The sequence below is a fragment of the Mesocricetus auratus genome, unplaced genomic scaffold (genome assembly GCF_017639785.1).
Source record: "Mesocricetus auratus isolate SY011 unplaced genomic scaffold, BCM_Maur_2.0 Super-Scaffold_100008, whole genome shotgun sequence".
NCBI classification, from domain to species: Eukaryota; Metazoa; Chordata; class Mammalia; order Rodentia; family Cricetidae; genus Mesocricetus; species Mesocricetus auratus.
Genome location: NW_024429192.1, coordinates 17,933,997 through 17,959,754, shown reverse-complemented (window position 1 = coordinate 17,959,754; position 25,758 = coordinate 17,933,997). Strand labels below are relative to the sequence as shown.

The following is a 25,758-nucleotide window of genomic DNA, read 5'->3' as shown; positions in this document are numbered from 1 at the left end:
AATGTATATGTTAAGCACAAAATACTTCAACTCACTTAAATTGTCTTATGGTCAGAGAACAAAGTCTAAATAAAATAATTCTTGAAACTACAAGACACATCTTTGCTCAATTTAACCATTCATTGCCAAGCCCAGAACTTCTGAGGGGTCTAAGCATCAGGAACAACCATCTATCATTTTGGTTTTGGGTTTATTTATTTTAAAATATCAACATATATAGATACACTTATCAAGACACCATCAGCAGTCGTTTCATAGGAAACGTTCTTTTACTCTATACTGGCTTACTGTTATTTTTCAAGAAATTACATAGTCTATACACACATATATATGTGCATACACTGAATGAGACACAAATACATAGAAATAACTAACTAAATAAGTAAAAAGAAAAGAAAAAGAAAAAAGAAATGAGACATTTTGCAATAAAAGAAGCTTTTCCCATCAGCTTGGTGGATAGTGTATGCATGGCTGAAGTCTACCATAAAGATCTTCAGGGAGAAATTAAAGAACATATTTGAAAACAAGAAATACTTATAATAAAAACTCTGAGAAACAATCACAAACATGTTAAAAACCATATGATATCATGTGCACAGGATTATTAATGCCACTGGATAATTGACACATATTTTTGTGAGACTAGAGGGTATTCATGAAGAGGAGATAGCCACTGCTGACTGATGGCTTTTTTTCTGTATTAATGTTTTGGTTTGGATGCAGTTACCATAATGAAAATCACATTACTATTTTGTTTTGAAGGACCAAAAAAAACCTTTTATTTCTACAACTATATTTAATACAGCTCATCCACATTTTCTCTAATGTATTTCAGTGTAATTTGTCAACTTATACTGTAATTCTTCTTGAAGTGAAATCAGCATGATAATTGTGCATCCGTGGTTAATTAGCTCAGTTGGTTGAATCATGAAGCTAATGAGGCCATATCCTGGGTCTGATCTTTGTATGGGCCAATGAGTTTTACTCTCTTCCTGGGTCACAGACTACAGTTCAAGCCCAGGCCAACTATCTCATAGCTAAGTGCCACTGGCCGTAAGGAAGCAGGGCCAGGAGAAAAGCAATTCAGCAGCAAGCCTGAAATAGATCTTCATCTCTACACAGTGTGTGCTTGTTAACACACTCTGCAATGCCCATGTATGCACTGAAGCATTAGTTATACACCGAGCATGCTACAAAAGACACACAGGAAACCTTCTGTGGCCTCCAGTGACACAATAAGGAATAACTAATAGTGAGAATTATCTAAAGGAAGCAAGGAAAATAGCTCATTCTGAACCACAAATTGCATCTTTTCTAAATTACTAGGGGAAAAGAAGTCCTATGGTTCCTATGTGTTGATTTTTCTTCAATAAGTTGTAAGAATCTTACATAGACCGGGTAAGGGGCACCCTTCATGTTCTGTTTGAACTATGAAATAAGACAAATGAAAGGGAAGGGAAGGCAAGTGAGGCACCAAAACGTCTCTTTCATCCTTTCATCACAGATAAAGACCAGTTCGGAAATCTAGTTTAAACATGCCTTAGTAGTAACTACAGAATTAGAGAAATGTGTTAGCCCTTTCTGACAAAAAAACCATGATGATATCCACAGCACCTGAGTAAACTTAGCACCTAGATTGTTTTGGTGGGAAGTTAATGCCCTAACAGTGTGTGGGGGAGGGTGGGGTTATCCATGCATGGAAATGTTTTGTTATTATAAGCCTATCAGATTATATTCTATGAAGCGAAGACCATGAAGGAAGACAGGCCCAGGTGGCATGACCAGAAGAAAAGAGTTCTCTCTTCTTTCTGTTACTCTTTCAATTTTCAGGGCTGTGGTCAAGTCTAGTAAGGAATCCTACCTCAGGACATGGATCTGTGGTGTAATATTTTGCAGTATCCACCTCATTCCTAAGAATGAAGAAATTATTTATCTCCAGTGATGTTCTGATGTTTGATAAAATGCTACATATAATTTAAAGTGGTATTTTACTCTTTACCGACACAAGAGTAGTTGTTTTCCATTTTATACTCTGAGATCTGTATGGGTCCTGACATGTATTGTTAGTATGAATAGCCTGCGATATATTAATAACTTTCATAAAGTGAGCTCATACTTCTCAATTTGCTCAGAATTACATTTAGTCAGTGGGGATTCAGGTTAAATTTTGGCATGAAAATTGGTTTAAATAGAAAAATGACCTTAAGCACTTAACTTGCCTTTAGAAGTAAGAACAGTTCAACTTGCAGAAATTTGACAAGTACCTCTGTTGCTGCTCAATATTTTTCAACATACTGTCTCCCTGCTTTGCTGCAGTTTTCCTTGTATTGTAAAGGAAGATGGTGGGAGTTCTTTCTGTTTTGAAGTCGCTGAGAGGCACTCTTCCATATTTAGAAAAATAGAAACATTGATCAATGTAAGACTCCCAACTTCACTGGGATTCCTAAATCCAGTAGTTTCTTCAAGCATAGGGGGAATTGTAGTTTTGGAAACATATTTGTAGACATAGATTTAGAGCCAGCAGAATACTATATGTATGGAAAATATACATTTTAAATATGACTACTGTGGTCCTTCTTATAACATTATTAAGTTTCTGTCCTTATTTCCCATGGTCAATTTACCTTACTCATTTTTTTCTTATATGATCCATCTGCAATGGATGAATAAATATAACTGAATTCTCTGTTGTTAAAATAGACTAAATTAATCATAGTAATTACTTAGTTTGAACTTAAAAACTCTCATTTATATCGTAATGCATGTTTCATTTTGTCTAAATGTAAGGTTTTATGATACTTCTCATACACACATTTTATCTAACTTTCATGTTTTCATTTATCTTAAATTAATATAGATAAGAACAGAGAACATGCTATTCCCATAGGAAAGAGAAAATCCAGATAATTATCCAAAAGTCACAAATATTTTCGTCAAAATACTAAGTTGGAATTACTATTTAAATAAATGGCATGGCAGTTTTATAGGAAAATTGTATGCTTTCCTCTGACTTTTCTTGGTTTCTATTTTTTCTTAAATTATAGTGCATCTTTGTATCACATACCATCTAGAACATTTCAAAAATGAAATATCGAACATCACTAAATATTTTAAATAAATAAAAATTTATATGAGAAATTTTAAGGACCTTGTTTTTTGACAAATCTTTAAGAGTCATCATGAAGGTGTTTATCAGCTGTAGGAGTTCTTTGGTAGAATTCTTCGGGTCACCTACGTAGACTATCATATCATCTGCAAACAGTGAAAGCTTTAATTCTTCTTTTCCAATTTGTATTCCCTTGATCTTCTTTTATTGTCTTATTGCTCTAGGAAGATCTTCAAGTATAATATTGAATAGATATAGAGAGAGTAGACAACTTTGTCTTGTTCCTGATTTCAGGGGAATTGCCTTGAGTTTCTCTCCAGTTAGTTTGATGGTGGCTGTTGGTTTGCTGTATATTGCCTTTATTATGTTTAAGTATGTTCCTGTTATCCCTGATCTTTCCAAGACCTTTATCATGAAGGGGTGTTGAATTTTTTCAAAGGCTTTTTCAGCATCAAATGAGATGATCATGCAGGATAAAAGATTCACTCAAAAAATCAGTAGTCCTACTATATACTCAGACAATAAATGTGCTGAGAAGGAAATCAGAGAAACATCACCCTTTACAATAGCCATAAACAACATAAAATATCTTGGGGTAACTCTAATAAAACAGGTGAAAGGCCTGTATGACAAGAACTTTGAGTCTTTAAAGAAAGAAATTAAAGAAAATACTAGATAATAGAAAGATCTCCCATAATCTTTGATAGGTAAGATCAACGTACTAAAATATGTACTCTCTCATATATGGATTTTAGACATAGATCTGGGGAGTGCCAGCCTACAATCCTATGGCCAGAGGGTCTGGGAAACAGAAACTTCATTTAGTGGCTGATCGAAGAAGAGGCAGACTCCCTCGGTTAAGTACTGAGCTGAACTCAAGAAAGCTAGTAACAGAGAGGGAGGACTGATGATCAAAGGGATTAAGCCTGGGCTGGTTTAACCCCCAGAAACAGCTGACCAGACAAAGGTTAACTCTTGAATCCCAGGCATTAGCCTGGGAATCCAGCATGGGACTGATCAAGACCCCCTGAATCTGGGTGTCAGTGAGGAGGCCTAGGGAATATATTGAGCCTTGGGCAGCAGATCAGTACCCATCCCAAGTATACACACGGACTTTGGACTCCCATAGAACAATGTGAGGTGCACTCTCACCCTGAATTCTTGGGGAAGGGTCTAGGCCCTGCCCTATATGAAATGACAGACTATGGACACCCCCATGGAGGGCTTCACCCTCCCTGGGGGAATGAGGGGATAACGGGGGGGTGGTTTGGGGGGAGGGCACGGGAGGAGGGGAGGGAAAGGGAGAGGGACCTGGAACTGACTTGTGAAGCAACCTTGTTTCTTCTAAATTTAAACTGGAAAATGAAAAAAAACACTAAAAAAAAAATAGAAATTTTACCAAAAGCAATCTTCAGATAAAATGTAATCCCTATCAAAATCCAATAACAATTCTTCATAGCCCTTGAAAGAACAATAATCAACTTTATATGGAAAAACAACCGACCCAGGAAAGTCAAAAACCCTGTGCAATAAAGGAACTTCAGAGGCAGCACCATCCCTGTCTTCAAGCTCTACTGTAGAGCTATATTAATGAAAACACTTAGCTATTGTCACAAAAATAGACAGACCAATGGAATCAAATTGAAGACCCTGATATTAATCCACACACCTATGAACATGTGAACCTCTTAGAAGAGAAAATGGGAAGTACCATTGAATGAATTAGTACAGGAGACTGATTCCTGAACATAACACCAGTAGTACAAATACTAAGATTGACGATTAATAAATGAGATCTCCTGAATGGCTAAAATCAAAAACACTTCCCTAATAGTGTCACAGAATATTTCAAATCATGAGACTATGAGTTGTATTTTTCATTTGAACATCTGGTCTACCTTCTGTCTCTTTTACAGGGCCCTGTCATATAATGCTCTAAGCATTTGAAATTTATTCCACTAAATGATGCATGGCATTCCAGAAATTTCAGTATTTTGTGAAGACGTCCTTCTATAGCATTTGTTAGTTTTTGTTTGCATTTGTTTGTTTTTCTTTTGCATTTTTGTGGGTTAAGTTGACACATATTCCCCTTAGAAAGTAGGTAGCTACTTTCACAATATGTTATTACTTCCAACGGCATTTTCACAGTATTTTGACAAATGATAATGAAGACATTGGGAGTGGACAAGTACTAAAGTTAATTTTGAAATGTCATAATAGTACAAATTAATAAACATAAATGTTACAGTATGTTTGGAAAAATGAATTATATAGTATAAGCTAAGCAATAAACTTTTTGAAATGAAGCATATCATTTATGCTCATTCAACTTATGTAAGAAATTCTTATAGACACACCTGCACATATTAACACTTCATAACATTTTCTACATTTCCCGGAAACTTATCATATAGCAACCACCATAACCAAATTACAATACCTGTAATTGATTATAGTAGATAGAAATACATTGTTTTATGAAAAAACAAAGCAAATGCAACTATATAGTCCACCTGTGAACCCCAGGTCCCCACAGTCACAGAGTTACATTTGTTAAAGAAAGTATGAACTCACATTTTTGGAGACTATTTTAAATCACAATAGGTACTCAGCATGCCTAGATATTACACTTACTTCTGTTAGCTTATTTTATACTCCTTTTCATCTATATTGAAAACATGCTATAAAATAATTATAGCTATAAGTGAATACAAACATATATGTCATGCTTCATTTTTCATATCATTTCCATTTTCAAACTATAAAGAAATGTATTACACTAAAAGATATGGGATGCTTTATATTATAATGCATTTCAAGATTATTTTTAAATGGTCAAGCTACAGAACTTGCCTTGTAGTATATTTGAAACATTGAACTACATAGCTACGAAACTAATGATGACATTCTTTTGTGATAATTACCTTTTTTTTTGGTTTTTCGAGGCAGGGTTTCTCTGTATTGTTTTGGAGGCTTTCCTGGAGTGATAATTACCTTTTTTGATGTTTTGTTTCTATCTTGTTACAAGGAATATGATGATCAAGACACTAGTAGCTTTCTTCTTTGGGAGATTTCTACTGTCATTCTGCAATTCTACAAAAATCCTTGTAATATAAAATGCTATAGAGTATGTAACATTTTTCTTTCCATATTTTTTATTTAAATTAGAAACAAGCTTGCTTCACATCTCAGCTTCCTCTCCCTCTCCTCCCCCACCCTCCCAACCCCCTACCCAATCCCACTCCACTCCATAGGGATGGTGAGGATCTCCATGGGGGATCTCCAAAGTCTGTCATATCATCCAGGGCAGGGCATAGACACCACCCCCTCAATGTGTCCAGACTGAGAGAGCATCCCTCCATGAGGCCCCATAGATTACCAAGGCCTCTTCACTGACACCCACATTCAGGGGTCTGGATCAGTCCTATGCTGGCCTCTCAGCCATCAGTCTGTGGTCCCCCTTGTTCAGGTCAGCTATTTTTGTGGGTTTCACCAGCCAGTTCTTGACCCCTTTGCTCATCAGTCCTCCCTCTCTGCAACTTGGTTCCAGGAGGTCAGTTCAGTGTTTAGATGTGGGTGTCTGCCTCTGCTTCCATTAGCCATTGGATGAAGGCTCTAGGATGGCATATAAGATAGTCATCAATTTCATTATTGGTGAAAGGTACTTAAGGTAGCCTCTTCTCTATTGCTTAGATTGCCAGTTGGTGCCATCCTTGTAGATACCTAGAAATATCACTAGTACCAGATGTCTCCTCAAACTTATAATGACTCCCTCTATTATGGTATCTCTCATCATGTTCTCTATTCTTTCCCAAATTAACCTTCTTGCTCTCCCATGTCTTCCTCTCCCCTCCTCTTCTCCCTCTCTCTTTTTCCCTGCTCCCTCTCCCCTTCCCCATGTTCCCAATCCTCTCAGGACATCCTATCCCATTGTCCTTCTCCTGGGTACCATGCATATCTCTCTTAGGGTCCTCCCCATTTCCCAGACTCACTAGTGGTGAGATTGCACACTGGCAATCCCCTGCTCCATGTCTAAAAATCCATATATAAGTGAGTATATACCATGATTGTCTTTTTGTGACTTGTTAACTCACACATAATGGTTTTTTATAGTGTCATCCATTTGTCTGCAAATTGCAGGGTTCCATTGTTATTTTGTTTGTTTGTTTTCGTGTTTGTTTGTTTTCTTTTGCTAGTAGAACTCCATTGTGTAAATGTACAACATTTTCTCTATCCACTCTTAAGTAGAGGGGCATCTAGGTTGCTTCCAAATTCTGGCTATTATAGATAATGCTATGAACATAGTGAACCAGATGTCCTTGTTATAAGAATGCACAACTTTTGGGTGTATGCCTAAGAGTGGAATTGCTGGATCTTGTGATAGACTGCTTCAGATTTCCCTGAGGAAACCATACTTATTTCCAAAGTGGCTGTATGAGTAAGCACTTCTACCACCAATGGTGGAGTGTTCCCCTTTCTCTACATCCCTTCCAGCATAAACTGTCATTGGTGATTTTTATTTTAACCATTCTTACAGGAGTATTATGGTATCTTAGGGTGGTTTTTCAGTTGCATTTGATAACTAAGGATATTGAGAACTTTCTTAACTGTTTATAAGCCATTTTAGACTTCTCTATTGAGAAGTCTCTATTTAGTTTTATACCCCATTTTTCAATTGGGTTATTTGATGTTTTGGAGACTAGCTTTTCAGTTCTTTGTAAGTTTTGGGCATCAGCCCTCTGTCATATGTGGGGTTGGTGAATATCTCTTCCCATTCTGTGGGCTGCCAATTTGTCTCAGGAAGCAGTCTCCTGTACCAATTCATTCAAGGATATTTCTCACTTTCTCTTCTAAGATGTTCAGTGTGACTGGATTTATGTTGAGGTCTTTGATCCATTTACACTTAAATTTTGTGCATGGTGATAGACATGGAATTATCTGCAGTCTTCTACATGCCAGCATCCAGTTATGTCATCAACATTTGTTGAAGATGCTTTCTTTTTTCCACTGTATAATTTTAGCTTTTTTGCCAAAAAGAAGGTGTGTGTTAATATCAGGATTTTCAATTTGATTCCATTGGTGTACCTGTCTATTTTTGTGTCAATACCAAGCTGTTTTCAGGATTATAGCTCTGTAATACAGCTTGAAGTCAGGGATGGTGATGCCTCCGGATGTTGCCTTGATGAACAGGATTGTTTTGTCTGTCCTGGGGCTTTTGTTTTTTCCATATAAAGTTGATTATTGTTCTTTCAAGGCCTGTGAAGAATTGTTCTGGGATTTTGATGGTGATTGTATTAAATCTGTAGATTGCTTTTGGCAAGATTGCCATTTTTACTATCTATCTATCCCAGAGCATGGGAGATCTTTCCATTTTCTGGTGTCTTCTTTAATTTCTTTCTTTAAAGACTCAAAGTTCTTGCTATACAGGTCTTTTACCTGTTTGGTTAGCATTACTCCAATATATTTTTTGTTGTTTGTGGCTAACATAAAGGGTTATGTTTCCCTGTTTCTTTCTCAGCTCAGTTATCTCTATATAGTAGAGCTACTGATTTTTTTAGTTAATCTTGTATCCTGCCACATTGCTGAAGGTATTTAGTAGGTATAGTAGTTCCAGTGAAGAGTTTTTGGGGTTACTTATGCGAACTATCATATCATCTGCAAATAGTGAAAGTTTGACTTCTTCCTTTCCAGTTTGTATCCCCTTGATCTCCTTTTGTTGTCTTATTGTTCTAGCTATAACTTCAAGTACAATATTGATGAGATATGGAGAGAGTGGATAGCCTTGTCTTGTTCCTGATTTTAGAGGAATCTCACTGAGTTTCTCTTCATTTAGTTTAATGTTGACTGTTGGTTTGCTGTATATTGCTTGTATTATGTTCAGGTACTTTCCTATTACCCCTGATCTCTCCAGGACCTTTATCATGAAGGGGTGTTGGATTTTGTCAAATGCTTTTTCAGTATCTAGTGAGATGATCATGTCATTTTTCTATTGCAGTTTGTTTTTATGATTGATTATATTTATCTATTTTCATGTGTTGAACCATCCCTGTATCCCTGGGATGAAGTCTACTTTATCATTGTGGATTATTTTTCTGATGTGTTCTTGGATTCGATTTGCCAGTATTTTATTGAGTACTTTTACATCAATGTTCATGAGTGATATTGATCTGAAGTACTCTTTCTTCACTGTGTCTTTGTGTGGCTTGGCTACCAAGGTAATTGCTGCCTGGTAGAAAGAGTTTGACAATGAACCTTCTGCTTCTATTGTGTGGAATACTTTGAGGAGTACTGATATTAGCTGTTTTTCAATTTCTGGTAGATTCTAGGCTAACGTCATCTGGGCCTGGGCTTTTTTCGACTGAGAAATTTTTGATGACTGCTTCTATTAGGGATTCTAGGTCTGTTTAAATTGCTTATCTGTTCTTGATTTAATTTTGTTAAGTGATATCTACCTAGAAAATTTTCCATTTTCTTTAAATTTTCAATTTTTGTGGAGTACAGGTTTTCAAATTATGACCTCTGTGTCCGTTTTTTTATCTGACTTTACATTCCTGCTTTTGATAATTTGCATGGTCTCTCTTTGTCTTTTGGTTAGTTTGGATAAAGGTTTGTCTATCTTGGTGATTTTCTCAAAGAACTAACTCTTTGTTACATTGACTATTTGTATTGTTTTCTTTGGTTGGACTTTATTGATTTCAGCCCTCAGTTTGATTATTTCCTGGCATCTACTCCTTCCAGGAGAGTTTCCTTGTTTTTGTTCTAGAGCTTTAAGTTGTATTTTTAATTCTTTAATGTGTCTATTCTCCAGTTCCTTCAGGTGACCACTTAGTGCCATGAACTTCCCTCTTAGTACTGCTTTCAAAGAGTCCCATAAGTTTGGGTATGCTGTGTCTTCATTTTCGTTGAAATACAGGAAGTCTTTAACTTCTTTTTTTTATGTTATTTATTTATTTTTAACATTTTTTAATTAGCTTGTTTTACATGTCAATCCCAGTTCCCTCTCCTTTGTTTATTTATTTCTTGACCCAGGAATGGTGCAATTATGTTCTTCAAATTGCATGAGTTTGAAGGGTTTCTGCAATTTGTGTTGTTGTTGAATTCTAACTTGAATGCATGGTGGTCTGATAAGATACAGGGGGTTGTTTCAATTTTTTGTACATGTTGAGGTTTACTGTGTTGCCAAATATGTGGTCAATTTTAGAGAAGGTCTCATCTGGCATTGAGAAGAAGGTATATTCTTTGTATTTGGATGGAATGTTCTATAGATGTCTGTTAAATCCAATTGGGTCGTAACTTCTGTTAGTTCCTTTGATTCTTTGCTAAGTTTCTGTCTGGTGGTCCTGGCTAGTGGTGACAGTGAGATGTTGAAGTCTCCCATATAACTTTGTGAGGTCTTATGTGTTCTAGTAATGTTTCGTTTACGAGCATGTGTGCCTTTGTATTTGGGGCATAGATGTTCAGAATTGAGACTGCTTCCTGATGGATTTTTCCTGCGATAAATATAAAATGAAATTCTTCATCTATTTTGATTGATTTTAGTTTGAAGTCTAATTTGTTTGATACTAGGATAGCTATACCAGCTTGTTTCTTGTGTACATTTGGTTGGAAAATTTAATCCCAACCATTTATTCTCAGGTAATGTCTGTTTTTGAAACTGAGGTGTGTTTCTTGTATGCAGCAGAAGGATGGATTCTGTCTTCATATCCATTCTGCTAGCCTGTGTCTTTTTATAGGCAAGTTAAGACCATTAATATTGAGGGAAATTAAAGACCACTGAGTATTAATTCTTGTTTGTTTTTTATTTGTTGTTGGTGTTGGTTTTGTTTGTGGATTTTCCCAGACTTTTCTTTTGGCTTTTTGTAAAGTGGGATCATCTATTGCCCATGTTTTTGTGAGTACAGTTAGCTTCCTTAGGTTGGAATTTTCCATCCATTACTTTCTGTAGGGCTTGTTTAGTGGATATGTATTGTTTAAATCTGGTTTTGTTGTTGAATATCTTGTTTTCTCCATCTATAGTGATTGAAAGCTTTGCTGTGTATAGTATTCTTGGCTGGCATCTGTGGTCTCTTAGTATTTGTAAAATATCTATCCAGGACCTTCTGGCTTTTAGAGTTTCCAAGGAGAAGTCAGGTGTAATTCTGATAGGTTTATATTTATATATTACTTGGCTGTTTTCCTTAATATTCTTTCTTTATTCTGTATGTTTGGTGTTTTAATTATTATGTGCCAATACTTTTTTGTGGTCCATGCTCTTTGATGCTCTATAGACTTCTTGTACATATTGGCCATATGTTTCTCTATTTTGGAAATAAAACAAAAATTTATAAATCCATGCTAGCTTTGTATAATATTAAAATATTAACTTATGCTGGGTAGTGGTGGTGGCACACTCCTTTAATCCCAGCACTTGAGAGGCAGAAGCATATAGATCTGGTTGGTTCAGAGCCAGCCAACCTGGCCTAGAGTAAGTTTCAGGACAGGCTCCAAAGCTACAGAGAAACCCTGTCTCAAAAAAACCAAACAAAAAGTTAGGTTTCCTAAAATACATTATTACATCATTGCTTAATCACCATGTTCTTTTCTCTAGCTTATAGGTGGTAGTGCACTAGAAAGAATCATCTATTCACATTATTTTCCTTTACATTCATGACAATAAAATTAGAAAACCTAGTCTTATAGTTTATAGTTATCAACCAAATCAATTTATTAAAAAGTCTTACCATCCATGTTTATACAGGAGGAATGCCAAAAATATTATTACTTTATTTAAAATGCCTGTGACACAGATTTGAGTATGACATTTAATCCTGAATAGAGACTATGTCAGTAGTTGTTAAACCCATTTTAGAGGTATTTAAGAAATTGTGTTTACTTATAATTTTCATTTGTATTAAATTTTTTTCAACAGTTTCTTTCTTATGGTAAGATGACACTATGATTTCCTAATGGGACTCTGGTGGTGTCTCACAGATCATAAGGAAAAATAGGATGGGCACTTTAGTTTGGGGTATCATTCCAAGTCAGTCTGTTTTTAAGGATGTTATAAACTTTCTAACTTGCTAAAGAAATTCCAAGCATAATTGTTTGAAGACTCTAAAGTATTTATGTGATTTAAATAATAATGTGTATTTCTTACTTTGGGGGTTAATAACACTCTTACTTTTGAAAAATTAAAAATGGCTTTTTATACTATTTTTAAAGATGACTTCAAGAAAGATATGTTTTATAAGGGCCACTTTGAAAGCATACTCTTAGACATATGATCTCAGGGGATGGTTAGGACTCTGAAATGTGTACAAGGTACGATCATAATGACATTTATGTTGGACTTTGAGATCTGACTCTGTTTAAAAATGTTCTTATGGTTTCACAATTTAGGCAGTTTAATTTCATTCTTTTTATGGTGACCAGATACTTCTTTTCCTAATACCTATGACATCTCTGCCCATCTGTCCAAATTCATGCAAGCACTCCCTATAACTGCATCGTGCCACATTCTTGCTTTCAGTTCTCTCTGTCATTCTATTAAACACCCACCCTAAATGAATCTGAATTTTCAATGAATTTTTCTTCCATAACTGATTTTTAATAATTGTCAAGACAGACCTGATTGAAGAGGCATTGTAAGAGGCAGCATTATTTCTCATTAAAACTATGAAGAACTTGAAAGCAAAAGTTAATCACTGGGAGATGATTTTACCTAGGGTTCCCCTTAATTCCACATTCTACACTTTATCAGTAAAACTTCTGTTTTGCTTATTAACAATAAAGCAAAATAGAGATAAGAGAGCATTTACACCTTGCTCATCCTTTATGCAGGTGGGGGAGGGACTTGGTTTTACCTCAACTTGATATGTCAAACTTAGTTAACTACCCATGGGATGCCTTACCCTCTCTGAGGAATGCATGGGGGTGAGGATGGGAGTGAGTGGAATGAGGAGAGGGAGGGAGATCTCTGGTTAATATGCAAAATTAATAAAAATTTAAAATAAAAAAGAGCACTTAAGCTGAATTTTTAAATGGGGGAAGTTAGCAAATGCAGATATGGAGATGGTTTTAAAAGGAAAAAGGACGCAACATGAATGGTGAGATGCCACTCCCCAAAGCAGATTTCAGCACAGTGCTCACTGACTGTATATGTTAGATTGAAACCCTTTTGTGTATAGTTGATGTATTTTTATGTTTTGGTTTTGTTTTTATTTTCATTCATGGCTGAAAACATGAACTACATATTATAGTATTAGCCCTTACGAGTTTAAAACTTTGTTGTACATGAAGAAACACTAGAAGGCTTCCACTTTTCAATTCACATGTATATTGTTCTGGCAGGTTCTATGGTTCAAAAGCAAAGCTAGGCAACTGGGATAATAGCACATAGTGCAGACTTGTGTCATCCATCATTATGCCTTTAGAGACCTTTGCTGTCTTCTGACCTAGGGCATTCTCACAAGTTAGCAAGCCTAACTGTCTTGACCACTGCTTCTGAAGCACATCTGTGACATTTCACACACCCCCAAAAATGGGTAGCTTTTACCTACAGACATACAGTTTCATTGTCACTTTCTTAGAAGTAGTTAGCACAAACAGGTTTCAAATAATAAGAAAAGCATTTACTGTTTTGGATGAGTTACTTTTTAAAAGATTCCAACCACTTGTTTTTAGGTAGCTGAGGGCTCATATGTATTATGCAAAGTGAAAACAGGTATACTATGTGTTATTATTCACTCACTGGTGGCGTTTTGAAAATCATTATAGTACAGTGGTATAAGGAAGCTACTGTCATTTTTATTAACTTCCAGTCCCCTAAATATTCCTTGAATTGCTCTTTAATATACCTATGTCCCTCCTACCCTAGCTATAAGGCTTTAACTCTTTTTTTGCCATTTCTATGAAATTCTGAAAAGTTTAGAAATACAATTATAGAGAATAACTTTCACCTTTTGCTGTCTTACACCCAATTCAATTGTCTTAAAACCCTCTAGGCTATTGAATGCATTATTGGTTTGTTCCAGAGTTTACTGCTGAATAGTATTTCCATTGTAAGAATATGCTAGTTTACTTTAATAAGTCATCAGTTGAAAAATATCTGGGCTTCCTAGTTTTGACTATAGTGAGTATAGCTTCTGTAAGCATTCAGACTTTTGTGTCAACATAAATTTTCACTTCTTTTTTTTAAGGTTTATTTACTTATTATGTATACAGTGTTTGCCTACATGTATGCCTGCAGGACAGGAGAGGGCATCTGATCTCATTACAGATGGTTATGAGCCACCATGTAGATGCTGGGAATTGAACTCAGGACCTTTGGAAGAGCAGGCAGTGCACATAACCACTGAGCCATCTCTCCAGCCCTTAAATTTTCCCTTTTGTGGGGAAGAAATATAACCAGGTTTCACATTTCAGGTCACACAATAAGTTTTTGGTTTTATGGTCATCATATGAGCATGAGAGACTCGTGTCCGTGGGCACACACATTCCACTGTAAGCCTGTGGAGGCTAGAGAACAATATTGTGGAGTCTGTTATTACTAGATTAGGTGTCATACCACTTCATTATTGGAACGTAGAAGAATACACTGATACATTTTCAGAGTAGTAGCTTCAGTTTTCTCTCCTATGAGCAGTATGGAAGCTATGCAGTATCCCCTTAGTGCTGAAACTGTGTTTTCTTTCACCTTTCCTAACAAACATGAGACATTTTACTTTTCATTTTATTGATGATAGCTAATAGTTTTCAAGCTCCCTTGGTATGTTTATTTGCATTTGTGTGTCCTTTTGGTGTGGTATGTTTATCAGTATCTGATTGTCTTTTGAGGTGGAAATTTTCTCAATTCTTTTCTACATTTTCCTTTCGATTAATGTTTTTACTGAGGTGTGAAGTAGCATCGTATTTTGGGAATCTAGTGCTTCGTTGAATATGAAGCTTGAAAATATTTTCTTACCATCAGTTGTTTACATTTTCAAATTCTTAATGGATCATTTTAGGAAATGAAAAAAGTTTAATTTCGTGGACCACTCAATTTTTCTTTTTAAAATGTTTGTTTATTTGAAATCAAAATATAATTATATTATTTTACCATTCTTCCCTCTAACCTTCCCCCAACCCCTCCAATGTCCCTTTCTTTCACTCAATCAAATTCGTGCCTTCCTTTTCTTTATTGTTTTATACACACACACACACACACACACACACACACACACAGACACACACACATATACATATATATATACATACATACATACCACTTACTTAGTGCTGGACACTTGGTATTAAATAACCAATAATTGTGGGCAATAATCAACCTTGAGGAAGACTGTTTCTGTCCTCAGCATTCCTCAGTTGCCCATAATTCTCTTGCTAAAGTTGGGCCACATGAGATTTCTGCTATTCTTGTAAGTTAATTTTTGTGTGGATTCCATGAAACTTACCTGACCACAGATCTTAAAGTACTTGGTTTTATGTTATTTTTATAAGTTCTGTGTACCTTGTCTTATATTTAATCTTTGATTTTTACCTAAAAGAGTGTCTTTTATTGCTTGCCTTAGCCAGTTCATGTCTAATTTGCCCTTCCCTATGCTATGAAATAACTAGCACTGTATCATTTTACAATTTGTATAGCGTTTCCCCTAAATCATTTGGAGATTGTATGTATGTATGTATGTATGCATGTATGTATGCATGCATGCATTCATGTATGTCTTTCTTGACTCTTTTTTTCTCTTCTATTATCTGGTGTATCTATTTTTCCACAATACTATATAATCTTTATTGGTAAAATTGCAATAAATAATGCAGGATGGTGGTGGCGCATGCCTTTAATCCCAGCACTCGAGAGACAGAGGCAGGTGGATCGCTGTGAGTTCGAGGCCGGATTGGACCGATAGCCTCCAAAACAATACAGAGAATCCCTGTCTCGTAAAACCAAAAAAAATTGCATTCAATAATTGAATTTGCTCTTATTATAGTTTTATGTTGTATTTATTGATAAAATATTAGAATAATATACTATTATGCAGTCTGCTTTGGAGTCACATTCAATAATTCCTCCTATTATAATCTATTCATAAACAAACAGTTTCATCTAATTTTTGCATGTATATAAAGTTCCAAATAATTTTTTATATCTACATCAATACTATTTTTGGAGTCACTTAGATCACTCAGGCAAACCATTAAAAGGAAAATTTTTGTGCGTGGTATTGGAACTGTTGTTAGTCTATGGTCTTCATGTAGAACATTGTCGGCCCAAGTGGCTTAACTTCCTTTAAGATGTGTGTGTGTGTGTTTATATCCATCCATCCATACACACGTATATGTATTGTGCATAATTTTAGATTCCTTGAGACGTTTTCAAATGATCCAATTTTTAAAAAAATGGGGTAGGAACCTAAACAGAGAGTTCTCAATAGAAAATATAAAAATAGTTACGAAATACTTCTAAAATGGTCATCATTCTTTGCAAAATTTTTAACAAGGTGGCTAACATCAACAAAGCAAAAGACTGCAAATGCTGGTGAGGTTGTTGAGAAAAAGGAACTCTCATTCCATTGTTGATGGTAATGTGAATTGGCGAAGCCACACTGAAAATCAATGTAGAAAATCGTCAAAAAACTAAAAATGAAAATGTCATATGACTCAGCTATGTAACTCCTTAACCAATACCCAGAGGACTCAACAATGTTCATCACTACTGTATTCACGTTAGCCAGGAAATGGAAACAACCTAGATGTTTAATGAATAGATAAGGAAAATCTGGTACATATATACATGGTATGTTACTCAGGTATGAAGAAAAATGAAATCATGAATGTGCAGGTATACGGACAGACCTATAAAAGATTATACTGGGTGAGATAACCCCCACCCAGACAGACAAAAATGACATGTTCTCTCATCTGTGGTTCCTTGCTGCAAATCCTCAGATCTAATTATACAGCATGAAATAAAATCAGAAGGGGCCATGGGATGACATTGGAGGTTTGGTAGTGAAGATGAGGGTACAGGCAGTATGAAGTGGGAAATGGAAGGAAGAGAGAGAACTCCAAGTGGAGAGGGGGGAGGTCAGTCAATACAGAATGAGGGACAAGGGACAAATACCAACATTCATTCTTATGATTTTGTAGCTACTTCTATTTATTTTGTGACAAATTCTTCATTGTGCTACCGATTCATTATCTCTGCTCCATCCCTCCTACCTTATCTCTCTCCTCATTTCCTCCTCTATCTCCCACCCACTCCACCATTTCTTTATTCTAGCTGCAAATTATAGACAGATTTTATTGAATCGGTGTTTGGGGCCTGAGCATTCTTTCCTTGATACTAAACTTAAGGGCAACGGTATCTAGGTCTTTTTATCATCAGATATAGATATAATATTAGCAAAAAGACATTTTGTAATTATTTTAGAAACCTTTATCAAGTTAAAGGCTATTTTTCTTTCCCCAGTTGTGTTTGTAAACAATGCACTGATAAATACTCAAGTTTGTAAAATGGTATTACTTGATTTTTGTTATTTAGCCTTTTAATGCTATAATTATGTTTTGTGTTTTTTGTTTCAATAGGTCTTGCATTCTTGTAATAAACTTTATCTCCTTATGCAATGTATTATTCTTATATCTTGATTAATTAAAATTGATAAAAGCTTGCTAAGGATTTTTTGTGTTTATTTTCCTTAATACTGTTGGTTTGTAGTTTTCTCTTTAGAGATTGTCATATGTGGGTGTAAAATCAGGATAATAGTTTTGGAAAATGAAAGGAAGTTGTTCCCTACTTTTTATTTCATCAAATCAGTTTTATAAAATCGGTGTTAAGTCTGTTAAATCTATCAGTATTGTTTAGTATTGTCCCTGAAAACCATTTGTGTCTGAACAATTTCTTTTGAGGAAACTGCTAAATTATAAATTCAACTTCCTAAATAGCTTTAAGTTAATTGAGATGATTTATTGATATTTGGAAGAGTTGGGATATATACATTCATGTATGTATGTATGTATGTATCTGTGTGTGTGTGTGTTTTATTTTGCTGGAGAAGTGGCTAAGCAGTTAAGAATACTTCCTGCTCAATTATGAAAAATGATCCCATCACCTCAATAATTGTATTCATGTGGTGTGTAATTTTCCCTGATTATCTTTTGGTATCTAGAATAGATTCCCTTGTTCCATTTCTGATAGTATGTCTTTCCAGACTTGCAAGAGCTGTGTCAACTTTATGAGTACCGTAAAAGAACCCACATATTATTTCACTGACTTCATTTTTCTGTTTTTAAATTCATTTGTTTATGCTAATTTTCCTTCCTATATCTTCTTAGGTTATTATTATGGGTTCTGAGGTCAAAGTGTGGATTATGGATTTGAGATATTTTCAATGTACACAGATATTGTTATTATTTCCCTCTGAACATTATTATAGAGGCATCCCACAAATTTTTATATGTTACAATTTCAATTTTTCTTTCTTTCTATTAGGTTTCTTTTTGTTTGTCTTAGTTAAGACTTCCTCTGTAACTATGGATTACTCAAACATGTGTTCGACTTTCTTTTTTATTACTATATTATTTCATTCCAACTACAGTTTCTGTTTCCCCTCTCTCCTGTTCTCCAGTTCCCTCCCCCATTGCAGGCCTCCTATGGGAGTCAACAAAGTATGTCATGTCAAGTTGAGGCTGGACATAACTCCTCCCCTGCATCCCAAGAATGCAAGGAAGGCATCCCACCATAGGGAATTTGTTTCCAAAGCCAGCTCAAGTGCCAGAGATAAGTCTTGATCACGCTAAGAGTCCCACAAATGACCAAGCAAACAACTGTCACACCCGTGCATAGGGACTAGGTCAGTTCCATGCAGGCTTCCTAGCTGTAGATTGTGTGAGCTCCCAAGAGCTCAGGTCAGCTGTCTCTGCAGGTTCCCCAGTCACGGCACTAACCTCACTGACTGGTACAATCCCTCCTCCCCCCTTCGACAGGACTCTCAAGCTAGGCCCAGTGCCTGTATTTTCAAAATATTTGGAAATAGCTTAGTACTTTCATGTCAATTGATGTCAAGTTTGAGAGCATTTTAACAAAACAAAAACAAATAAAACACTGGACAGTGGTTCTGCATGCCTTTAATCCCAGCATTCAGGAGGCAGAGGCAGGCAGATCTCTTTGAGTTCAAGGTCAGTCTGGTCTACAGAGTTAATTCTAGGACAGCTAGGGCTGTTGCACAGAGAAACCTTGTCTTGAAAAACAACGAAAAGCAACAACAAAAACAAAAACTTTGTGAAATCTAGATCTAATGATACACTCTTGAAACCCCAATAGTCAAAAAATAGAGGCAGAAAGATTATGAAGTTGAAGACAGCTTAAGTGCATAGGAAGATTGTCTGAAAATGAATAAATATTTAGACAAACAAATGTATCACCTTTTTGTGATTTCAGCTATTAATGGTTTTGAAATTTATTTTATAGACTTGGGTGTTTATTTCAACAGCTTTTCAGGTTAGTGAGAAACCAATGGTTTTTCATCATGGATTCTTGAGGGTGTGTGTGTGTATGTGTGTGTGTGTGTGTGTGTGTATGTGTGTGTGTGTAATTACACTTTGTTTTCATTTGTTTGCCTCCCCCAGTACCCTCTCTCTTAACTCTTTTTTAGACTTGTTTTATACTATTCCTAGGATGTTGGAGAACATTATTTTACCTTGGTAGCATTTAGGCTTCAGGTTCAAATTTGTAAGTACGGGTTTGAATCTGACAACAGTTCCTTAGGTCTGACTCTAGACAATGACAATGTCCCAACAATTACGGTCCTTGTGTGCCACCATTCTTCTGAACACATGACTAAGGGGACCTAACAAAAACAAAGGTGAAGGACCTCAACAGCGTGCGAGTCCTTAATTTCTGGGTCTCCAATTTTCTTGCTGCCTTCTCTTCTTCCATCACAGTCTCCTATCTCTTCAGCTGTCATAGTCTCTTGCTACTTCTCTAGAGATATTAGTATTTGAAAATCCATGTTTATTTTGTGTTCCTAAATGCAGATTTCTCCCTTTTTCTTTGTTTTCTTTCTTGTGGAATTGGAAGGCCATCATACAACTTCTCCATTGGTTTCTTTATGCAAGTTAAACATAAAAAGTACTAGAAACCAATTAATGAGGACTGAAACATTTCAATCTCTAATTTATATTTAATGTGCGTGCTACTTACATTCTACATTTTTTCCTGCTTGTTTCATGAAGAATCTCTACAATACATTTCCTTTGGATACTAGCTTTACTCTGTTTTGTGTGAGCATTTCTCATTTCAAAGTGAATACTGAGTGACACCCCATGGGAGTCTTATCCATTTGGCTTATTGTCATTCCCCTGAGCCTATCTCAAGGCCTCCCAAACACTAGCGTGTAATTGCTGCAAAACTGAACAGTCACAAGGAATTTAAATTTTCCACTTTATATGTTACCTACTTTGTGCAGTGTTACAGCACCGGGGTTATAGATTTGCCATGTACAGTTCTCCCCTCAACACTCTTTAGGTGTGTGGTTAGGAGTCTGACAAAATTTGCCCAGAATTTTCAATCTAGGAAAACAGTAATTGCAAAAATTCAGCACATGTTTAGGGTCATGTCTACTGTGTAGAACTGCATGCAATTTTCAATTACAGACAGGCAGAATTCCATGACATTTCCCATATGTGCATGTGATCCTCACCCCTGTGCTTCCTAAAGTGACCTCATGAATAAGGAAATTTCCTTTGAAGCCACTGACAGGAGGTTTCCTAGTTCTCTGACTTTCACTAATAATGTTTAGGCAAGTCATGATTTGAACTGTTAAATATTATTTATTGTGTGTGTGTGTGTGTGTGTGTTCCTGGAGAGGTTACAGATCTATTTTTTGGATTAGGTACATAATTATAGATGTATTGAGAACATAATTTACTTTAGACATAATCACTAGAATATTTACAATGGAGTATGAAAATATAGATCTTTTAAATTGTGCTCTGTATCTTTGCCTTAAATACTAGCAATGCCTACTCTCCTATCTGGTATTAGATTCTACTTAAGGAAACACAGATTGAATTCACTCCACTTTTGTTAGAAAATATGGAAATGTTTGTACAAGAGAACTCTCATTGCATGCTAGAATGGAAAATCACCAGGGAGGGGGAAGCAGTTGGTTTTATTGCCTAAGAGCTGTTGATGCACTCCCTGCACCTTTCAAAGACATCTTTCATGCCAGGCAGGCAAACCGTAGCCAGTGAGAGAACAGAAAGAGCTTCTCACATGTGCCACTCTCAGCAAACTTGCAGAGCAGCTGTGCTAGGTAGTGATGGGGATTATCACTAGACCCAATTGCAGGCTTTTGCCTGCTGGAAGAGACAAGCCAGCCTCCCAGGGGACCACTTTGTTAGAGATGGAGCAATAATGCATCTCTGTTGCTAGTGGCCATGTAGTACAAAATTGGTGCTAGATAAAATCAGAAAGCAATAAAAATGCAAAAAAAAAGAAAGAAAAAGAAAACTCTAAGGTTCTGTTTCATTTTGAAGTCTTAAAGTGAGATAGTAAAACAAATGTCCTGGGCTTGTATTCATGATAAAGAAAACATTAGAGAATGCCTTAAATGAAGAAAACTCACAGGGCATTCTCATTTGAGAACCGTTTCGGTGTGTTGAGAAATAAAGTTGCAAAGTAGGCATGTTCAGACCTTTATTTGCTACTTTTGGTAGGAATCTCTCTCTCTCTCTCTCTCTCTCTCTCTCTCTCTCTCTCTCTCTCTCTCTCTCTCTCTCTCTCTCTCTCTCTCTCTCTCTCTCTCTCTCTCTCCTCCCTCCCTCCCTCCCTCCCTCCCTCCCTCCCTCCCTCTCTCCCTCCCTCTATCCCTCTCTCCCTCTCCTCCCTTCTCCCCTGACTACAAGGCAGAGCTTTCTGTGCAAATGAAACAGGCGTTGCAAGAATTAGATTCACTTTGGACGACTCTTCACATTCCAAGTCATCACTGTGTTAGGCAGCACAATTCCATCTCTGGTTGATGGGCAGGAAAAGTGGGCAGCTTGCCAGGTAGACGTTTCCATGACTCCCAGCCCCCAAAGGTGATGCGTTTTTCAGCTAATTCAATGAAGAGTGGGCTGAACTTTGGGTCTAAACGAGACAATAGCTCCCTTCGCAGTATCAGCAGAATGGTTGATGGGAATACACTCACTCTACATTTGGCAGAGAATCATGTGACCTGACGACTGAGATTTTGTGATGGTGCCAACGGAGACTTGGAAGCAGCAGCGAGCCTGACTTTTTTCTTCTTTTCTAGCAAGGATCAGAAAATGGTGGGTCTTAATACTTGACTTTAGCCAGACTCAGCAAGCAACTGAGCTACGAAGCACAACTTCGCCTTTATTCTGGGTTTTTGGCAGGCCACCAGGAGGCTGTCCCTTTCACGCCTGATAAATTCTGCTGCTTATCTCGAAAGAGAGAGAAAAAAGGAAAATAATAACAGAATATTGAGGCATAGCAAGTGAATCCTAAAATTGTATGTGCTCCCCATCCTCTTCTGAGAGCTGATTTTTAAAATTTTTTATGTTAATGCCTTTTTTGGTTACTGAAGAATCCAAGTAGTTGGGTTATTTATTTATGTATGTATTTGGTTTATAATGAACAGGCGTTTGAACTGGTCGAACAGGACGACAGAGCAGTGAACATGAGATCATTTCAGCCGAGTAGCAAACTGGCACCCAGCCTTTTCACCCCTTCGGTTCGGGAGGCAAACGTGTGCAGTCCTCATTTCTCAAGTCAGCTCAGCCTGGAAGGATTCCGGGTCTCTCCCACCTTGTACCACTCTGCTGCCCGTTGATGGCAAGGATTGGTTCAACTTCTGCACAGTGCTTTGTGTCTGGAATACGGAGAACGAAGAGAATGACGACCAGCCCTCCTTTGCTGAGAAATAGCAGGAGCCTTGAAGAAACAGCAAAAAGCCAAACAACACTAAACACAGAGCTTCTCAGTACTTGCAAGAGTGCTGAAAAATAATGATAATGATGAGATGCGGCTGCTCGAAAACAAAAAACAAACAAAAACTCAAACCAAAACAAACCAAAAGCAGCAAACTTTGGCTTGTCTAACTCCTGAGACATCGGGCTTTGTAGAGCAGCTCTGAAGGCAACACCACCAAATGAGCCTTCTTTGTTTTTATTTCTTTGCTTTTTTATTACTATTTCAATAACTATGGCCTAAGAGCAGTTGGTGAACCCGCACTTTCATATCAGGTATAAGTTTCGTTGTTTCCTTTTATGCTTTCTGTTGCAGAAATCCGGGTCCTTGCCCTCTCCATCTACTCTTATTAACTCACCACTCACTTTACAATTTTTCCTTTCGCTTTCTTACTCTAGTCATTAGCATAGTAACTAAACTGAAAAATAGAAAACTCTAGAAATTATGCTCCTGCTCTTGTGCACAGAAGTTTTGGTGAGACAGCAGTGTGTTATCTGTGATTTTTGTGTCCAGTTTTACTTTTTGCAAAGTAAAGGGCTTAGAATTCAGCAGCTTGGAAAGTGAAATCTTTTCTGTGACTCATAATGTGAAATGCAAAAGAAGAAACTTCTCTAAGTTCTGAAAAGAGATCTTGCTTGAAAAATGCACCCAAATAATACTAAACAAAATTAGTTTATGGGGAGTTACTTATAAGGGTTGCAGTAGAAGAGAAATGGGTATAGTGAGATCGTATTCGCAGTTGCTAAGTACAAAATAGTTTGTTCCTTAATAACTCTATTTCTAAAAATACATGAAAAAGAATTTGCCCTAGAGCAGTTGCAAAGTGTTGGAAGCTGCTCTTCACTGTTTCGGTAGAGAAAGTCTGTACAAACTTGTTTCAAGTTCAGAGTAACTTTGGCTCGGCAGGTGAACACATTTCATTATAATTATTTTGTCTATTTGTAGAAGGAAATTACTAAGCAAATTAAAGATATTGTGACAAAATGTAGATTTTACTGGCTTAGTGGCAAAGGAGTAAATGATATATTCTAGTATACTTTTATTAATTTTTTATTAAAAATGTTCCTAAAAATGTAGGGAAATATTCTGAAAAGAGAAAATGCTTTGGAATATGTAGTGTATATCAAAGTTATAAGTTTCATAGTAAGAACTGGTATGGTGGTATAATACATGAGAAATAAAGTTTAAGAAAATTGCTATGCTTTTAAAATTGTGTTTTATGATATGAGAAACAGGATAAACAAAGAGAAATATTATGTAGCTGCTTAAATCTGTCTTCTATTTGGTTATTTGGCAAAGAATTTTGAGATGCTACACAGACTTTATATATAGATAACATTTGCAAGAAATGTTTTATTGACTTTATTGGCTATTGTTCACTAATTATTTAAAAACACCTCTTGTCCCTCAATTGTGTTAGTGGAAAGCCAACTTTCAAAGGCTTAATTAATATTGATAAACCTGTTTTCATGTTTCAAGATCCTTTACTTTAAAAAAACATTATTTTGAATGTCATTTTAGGAGCCATTAATCTCCACACTCCTAATTATCTTATTAAGCTCCATGCCAAATCCAAACCCTTTTCAGCTCTCTCTACTTCATTGTGCAGAACTTAGTCTGCTTCCTTAAGAAACATCTCCTTTCACTTTCAAAACTGTTACTGTGAAAGCAACGCCAACCAGAATGAACACATAAATGCAAACTGAGAATGTATTTCTGTGTCATATGAGTATCCTGGGGTGGGGCCCTCAGACTCTGCCAAGCCTTAAGAAAAATACTTTTTAAGGGTTTCCCCCATTTTGACATAGTGCTTTCTTCTCGAACATCTACTTTCATTCTCTCAATCCCTACAGATGTCCCTCGAAGGTGGCAGTTGTCTGAAATTTTCCTTTTGTGGTTCTTTTAGGGGAACATTTAAAGTGGATATGACAAGAGAAGAAAATGACCATAGGAGAAAATCATCTCAGGTAAAAAAGAGAAGCACTAGTGTAAAGTGTAATTAATGTACAATATTTTCGAGAGAAAATTACTCTGAGCTAGCTATTGGCATTTTTCATTGATGGGGTTTCTTTCAAGAGTTTTCAGCATGAATTGCCTTTGTGAACCTTTTTGTTTGGTTTGTGATCAATGCCCAGTTACCATCATGCTGAGTGCATATGTGTTTACTGAATCGTACAACACAGGTACAAGATGGTTGGATAGGACGCTATTTAACAAGAAGAAAAATAGTTTGTCAGTGGTTATACCATATAAAAGGAAGTACAATCTGGGAGAAAAGTATAAACTCATGGTTTTCTTTTCAATCATTTTCATATATCTAGTAAGACAATAAAGCCAAAGCAATAAAAGCTACAACCAGTGTTTCCTCTTTTTTTATGAAGTATATAATATATGATGAAATACTTTCACTACAATTGAATGCGTGATTTTTTATTATTTACTATAGTTTTAATATTAGGAGAATGATTTGAAAATAAATGATGGTGAAAATTTGTGTAGGCTAAATTATCGGTATTAAACTCTATAAAATAAATTTTATTTTTATTTATTGCAAAAAATGCCAAATCATGAAGTAATTACTATGCAGTATTATTTTTCACAATGAAAATATAATTAAGAAAAGCTAAGTCATTTTTATATGACTGAAATGATTAACAATTGTGCAACTTATAATTTTGCAGCAGCTGAGCTTAGAATCCTAAAA

The 25,758-nt window shown here is 36.1% G+C and overlaps 1 long non-coding RNA gene across 2 annotated transcripts in view; it reads left to right on the top strand.

The window, feature by feature from the left end:
- The window catches only part of LOC110340560, a 261,177-nt gene extending 235,705 nt beyond the window's left edge, over positions 1–25,472 (top strand). The window contains exons 6-7 of one of the 2 annotated variants that reach the window (XR_005878863.1): positions 22,726–23,329; positions 24,961–25,472. This is a non-coding gene — a long non-coding RNA (uncharacterized LOC110340560). The remainder of the gene's footprint in view (positions 1–22,725; positions 23,330–24,960) is intronic. The other variant, XR_005878864.1, reaches the window with a different exon arrangement.
- Positions 25,473–25,758: the final 286 nt, after the last annotated feature.